General features: G+C 47.2%; 1 long non-coding RNA gene across 1 annotated transcript; it reads right to left on the bottom strand.

The window, feature by feature from the left end:
* Window positions 1–223: 223 nt before the first annotated feature.
* LOC128783348 (uncharacterized) lies at window positions 224–3,035 on the bottom strand. Its single transcript, XR_008429102.1, has 3 exons — window positions 2,907–3,035; window positions 2,492–2,651; window positions 224–282 (listed from the first exon to the last, which is right to left on the bottom strand). It is a non-coding gene; the product is annotated as an uncharacterized LOC128783348 (long non-coding RNA).
* Window positions 3,036–6,000: the final 2,965 nt, after the last annotated feature.

Raw genomic sequence — 6,000 nt, 5'->3', positions numbered from 1 at the left:
TGTTTGCAACAAGTGCAGCATTTTATGTGGAAAAACTAGTGTGGAATTATATACGTTTAAAACAAATTAAAAGAATTGCAGGAATTGCCCCCCCCCCCCCCCATTTTTGTGTTTGTAGGCGTATCAGAGCTTTTGCTGTAACAGGCACGGCCTTTTCGTTTGTTTTAATCGTGGCAAAACGGATCAAAGGAGTCCCTTTACCTCACTGCTTTGGACTGATCTTGGGGAATGTGTGCAAAACAATATTATTGTTATTCCACGAGGCAGCAAATTGAGTGTGCCCTGTATCAATAGAAACAAAACTTTAGTTGAGCAGATTTTGAACCAGAGATTTTAAAGTTACTGTGTTCAAAGTCATACTTAGTACATGAAGATTGGATTATGCAGGAAAAACTAGGAAAGGACTGTAACATTTTGTGAAATAACATTTAGGTACAGTGCATAACAATAAGTAGCTCGGGTGTCTATAAATAAAATCAGAAATCAGAAGAGACAGAATTTGGTAGAGGTTGCTCATTCAAAAAGCTACCCTTGTGAACCCTGGGTTGTTTTTGCTGTGTTCGGTGTAAACGTTGTGGTATACGCAGACGTTTCGGTAGAGAAGGGCGAGACTGGCGCTTTATCATCTTAAAGAAACAAAGGCTACTCGGAGAGCTATAAGGATTTTAGTAGCCGCTGGTCGTGAGGAGCAAGGAAATAACAGCAAGTTCTTGGGAAAAATGGCAATGAAGAAAATAGAATTTATAGTAGACGTGGGGGAAACCTACTCGGCATTAAGTAAAGCCTTAATGTCTATAACAGATAGTTATGTTATGGTAAGGGAGCAACTGGCCAATCTGAAAAAGCGTATTTTTGTAAATTTGGAAAACAAGTGGGCATTTATAGGTTTGTGTAGCAGGTAAAAGCAAAAGATGGGGAGATTATTTTGGAGGTAAAGTAAAATGATGGATGAGGTATCTTCTGAGGTGTGGGCTTCTAACATACCAGGAAGAGCAAAGAATGCACCCACGGTGCAAGTTAATCTTAAAGAAAGGAAACAACCACTTAGAGTTAAACAATATCCCTTAAAGAAAGAAAGAAGGGATTAGTCCGTAATTGACAATTTTTTACACGTAGGGCTATTAAAAGAGTGTCGGGTGCAATACTCCTATTTTACATGTTAAAAAGCCTGATGGATCTTACCGAATAGTACAAGATTTAAGAGCTGTTAATAAGATAACCGAGGACTTATACCCGGTGGTTGCCAACCCTGTGCTTTGTTGGCCTGTTTAACAGCCGAATTAACCTAATTTACCATTTCTGATTGGAAGGGTGCCTCTTTTGCCTCCCTCCTCGTGAAGCCAGCCAGAAAATTTTTGCCTTCGAATGGGAAAATCCCAAAAGTGGGCGTAAGACTCGGCTCACGTGGACGGTATTAATAACGGCCCCGGATATTCGGAGAGCAACCTACAAGAGATCTAGAGTCCTGGGCAGCTTCATCAGAGGAAGGACAGCTGCTGCAGCGAGTAGATGGCCTCCGGATAACTACCGGAACCCAAGAGGCGTACGTGGAGTGGACGGTAAGCCTCCTGAACTTTTTGGGTTTACAAAAATATAGAGTACTTCACAAAAGGCTCAGGTAGTAAAACAAACAGTCGTCTCTTGAGTGATGACGGCAGTGCTGGACAAAGACTCTAATGCAAAATGACAAGGAAGCGATATGCCAAACCCCAAAACCCCAGACGATAAAGGACTGTAAGTGTGTGATAAGTTAGAGAAGACTCTTTGTTCATCAAGACAGAAAGGAGAAGCCTTGCGTAGATAACAGAAAATCAAAGGAGAAGCCTTGTGTAAGATAACAGAGAGCCAAAGGAGAAGCCTTGTGTAGATAACAGAAAACTGCCAGACAGAAACTAGCTAATATGTTGATTACTTAAGCTAGTTGTGTAATTAGAACTTAGGTGCATATAACATATAACTTATATGGAAAAGACCATTACAGGCCGTGGACTTTCACCGAGGAAGAAGAGAAGAGCCTTCGTCAAACGACCACCGGAGAGTAGAGGACAACCCCTAGCAACAGAGGGCGCAAGCGCAGAGTACACCCAGAGATACTGCGGCCCCGGGAAAAAAAAAAGTATAAAAAGACTGTGGGAAGGGGGAAAACGGTGTGTGAGCCGTAGGCGGAGCGGGACTCCCCGGCTGCACCCGGTGCCGTTTGCTTGCCATCGCTCGCTGTAATCAATAAATTTCTGACTGACTCTTGAAAGGCTGAACAAATTATTCGCCTCTATTTATAACAATCTGGTGCCGTGACTCGGATAAGGCCTATCCGTTGGAACCTCCTCACGGGGAGGCCCCCTCGCTGCCTTGGCAGCGAGCCCCGTTCAGGAGACCTCCTCCTGGGACCCTTACCGACGAACCCAAATTCGGTGGCAAGCAAAGAATAGCCGGCAACCCCTTAACCTTTGTGCACAAAGTCCCGGGCGAAGACACAAGACTGTGTAAGTACCTTTCAGCGGTCCTTCGGGGCTACTGAGGTTGCCCCGTTCGGAGGCAGCGGGGCCCCCTCGGTCGGGGATGGGATCCCGGAGTGTGATGAGTGAGACGTCTCTGTGAGACGACGTGAGCGTGGACCTCGTAGTAGTGCGTTTCCCACACCCGGCGACGGGCTGGGCCACGAATTGAGGGAAGCGGAGGTGTGTGTGTGAGAAGGCGCTCCGGAAGATGGGACAGAGGAAAAGCAAGCCCTCTGGTCCCATGGGTAGGGGAAACCCTGTAAAGCTTCCCCAAATTCCTCCAGATAGTCCATAAGGACTAATGATTAAAAACTAGGATGCCTTCCCCTCCAGGAAAGGACGAGGTAGGATACAGACCTACCCGATTCCACCCCCCACCCTACATACCTCCTCCCCCTCCACTCCTACCTCTGCATTCACCACAACGTCCCTCTGCCCCGGTTCGGAGGGGGATGAGGTGAGAATGAGGTGAATGTTGAGCTCCAGGGCAATAACCAGCGGGTAACTAGAATCCAGACTAGGAAAAGGCAAGAGGACCTCCCAGCTGATAGCGCGGCTCGGGGAGGGAGAAATCGCGATTTCAGTGTGTTGTGTGTTGTGTCCCGATTGCAGTGTGGTGTGCCCCAGTTTCGGTGTGGTGTGTCTGTTACATCCGGACGTGCGTGCTTGTGTGTGTGTGTGTGTGTCTATGTGTCTGTGTGTGTGCGTGAAGCGCGGTGCGGCGTTACTAAGATACAGAGACGCGGCGCGGCGGTGCCGAAGAGCGCATGCGCGGGGCAGTTCAGCTACACTCCCTGATGGAGCGGGTGGTGCGCATGCGCAGCACGGGCTGTCTCTGGTGAACGGGCGGAGCGCGGCGCGGGCTTAAGTCGGGGCTTGCAAAGGTGCTTTAGGCGCGGCCCAGCTGATAGCGCAGCGGCTCGTGCGCGGGCACAAGCCGCGGTTTTGAGGAGCTGCTTTGAACGCCGCTAGCTGATAATGCAGCTAGGGGGAGCGTGGTACAAGCTAGGAGTTACAAGCACCGCTTACAAGCATCGCTAGTTGGTAAAGAGCTTGCAAAAGTAGCCAGCGAGCCCGGCTGGGCTAAGAGTTAAGTGTTTGTTATACAATAGCACTGCCCTGTAGTGTTAAAAGCTGTCATTGGGGATCCTTTGCATTACAGGGCGAATAAAGGGGGGATGAATGTGTGTGAAATGAGAGGCGGGCTGGTTACCCAGACCTGCTAAGCGAGAGCGGTAGTCTCCCATGCTGCGTTTCCGTCTTTTTCGCGAGAAAAGCGGCCAGTAAAGAGATGAAGTGAGTGATAAAAAGAGTGAGAGAACCCCCCCTGGGACTGGGTCTCAGAGAAAGAGTGGGGGACCCCTTGGTGAGGGGGGGGAATAAAAGGTAATTAATTAGAAAAAAAAAATTTAATTAAAAGGTAAAAAGAGGGTTTTCTTGGCATAATCTATTGGGGAAAATAAAAGGTAAAATGTGTAGGAGGGGCCCCTAAAAATTCTGCTGGATTGAGGATAAGAATGCCCAAGAACATCCACGGTTGATTAAACCTGCTGGATTGAGGGATTAATATTCCAAGAGCATCCAGGCTTGATTAAACCTGCTGGATTGAGGGACTATGTTCCCAGAGCATCCAGGTTGCTTCAAACCTGCTGGATTGAGGGATTAATGTTCCAAGAGCATCCAGGGTTGCTTCAAACCTGCAATTCAAGGCATCCAGGGTTGCTTCAAACCTGCTGGGTTGAGGGATTAATATTCCAAGAGCATCCAGGGTTGCTTCAAACCTGCTGGGTTGAGGGATTAACATTCTGAGAGCACCCAGAATTAAGTTTGCTGGGTTGAGATATTAATATTTGAGAGCACCCAGAATTGAATAAAAATTTTGCCAGTTTGAAGATAAATCGGAGAGGATCTGGAGTTAGGAAACAACACAGCTGGATTGAGGGGTATCCGAGAACACTGAGACTGGCCAGGGAAACCTAAAAGTGTAAAAAAGTGTGTTGAAAAATAAAAGGTACCTTGTTGTTGTGATTGTTTTGTTGTGCGTGAGAGTAAGTGAAAAATAAAGTTAAGGTAATGTGGACGAATAGAAAGTATACGTATGCATCCTGCCCTGTTAGGAAGCCTCACTGTGCTCCCCTAGTGTGACCCACAGACGCAGGTACGATCCGATAGACAAAAGGACTACAGCTGACCGTTTGGAGAGTAACGAGCCGACCCGGAAACCTGAAGGTCACCTCGAAGAAAAACTGTCGGACTCAGTCTGGGTAATCCAGATAGACCAAGAAGGGGAACGGAAAAGATACACTTACCCCTTGGCTGATGATTATGGAGTAGTGTGTAAAGAAATACGTTGTGATTGTTATCCTTTCGTGTGCTTTGTTTGCCGAGAACGGTGGTGAGTCCGTTGCCGCAAAGGAAAGCCGCCTACTGGGATTTGCTCCAGCTGCTACAAGCTAGAGCAAGGATTAACAAGAATCATATTAGAGTTAGGGGAATTGGAGAATAAGTGGGTAAGGTTCAAATCAGAAGAGTGGTGGGAGGTTTACAGAAAAGGGTTAACCCTGAGAATTTTTTTCCACCTGAATGAACCTGCCCCCCCCTTGTTGCCCATATTGTAAACCGGTGTTGTCGGAAAGAGCTGAAAGAAAATCCCGTGTGACTCATCCCCGGTCAAGGATAAGAACTGGGAGCGGTATAAGGCTAGAAGGGGAAAAGGTAACGGATGCGCTGGAGAGTACCGCTGCTGCCGAGAAGATGGTAATCCCGCGGCTCGAAGCGCCTGAGTCGGCGGCGAGGCAGAGGGGAAAGAACCAGGCTCTTCCCGATCCCAAGTGGAATAATGCAGAGATACTCCAAATATTACCGACTGGGTATGATAATCTCCCCAAAGGTACCGACTCAACCACCCTGGGTAAACAAAAAGGGCAACAAGCTAAAGGGAAATGGTAGGAAATTATGAGGTAAGTACAAAACCTGGACTCTGTCCTCTTGCAAGTTATAACGTTATCGTTATTGTAATTCTGATTATGTTATTACCAGGAAGATATTCTCAATTTTCACATCGACCCTTTAAATAGATATTACCCCGAGTAGATAGGAAGGAAATTCAAAGTCAGCTATTGTCCAGATCTCCTAGTTTTACATCGTCATTATGCACATTGGCCCCATCGATGTGTCCAGCATCAAATCCAGGAAAGGGATATTGCAATTACCCCGGGGAATACTTCTGTGGGTATTGGGGCTGTGAAACAATAGCATCGGATGGGTCAGTAGAAGGAGATCAATGGCTTACTAGTTCTTAAAGACCCCAGGGCTGTAAAGCTCCGCAGAAGGACTGGTCGAGCGGCATGGTCAATCCGGGGAATTGTCAATTTGTGTATGAATGTAACTAAACCGTCAGATCCGAGATAGACAGTAAGACGAACGTGGGGTTTTCAGTACATAGAACCAGTAAGAAAGAGCCTATCCCACCAGATACCCGGCCAGTAGGCCCTAACCTGGT

This window comes from Vidua chalybeata, unplaced genomic scaffold, assembly GCF_026979565.1.
Source record: "Vidua chalybeata isolate OUT-0048 unplaced genomic scaffold, bVidCha1 merged haplotype scaffold_217_ctg1, whole genome shotgun sequence".
Classification (NCBI taxonomy): domain Eukaryota; kingdom Metazoa; phylum Chordata; class Aves; order Passeriformes; family Viduidae; genus Vidua; species Vidua chalybeata.
Note: the sequence above shows the minus strand (reverse complement) of the source record. Positions and strands in the feature narration are given on the sequence as shown.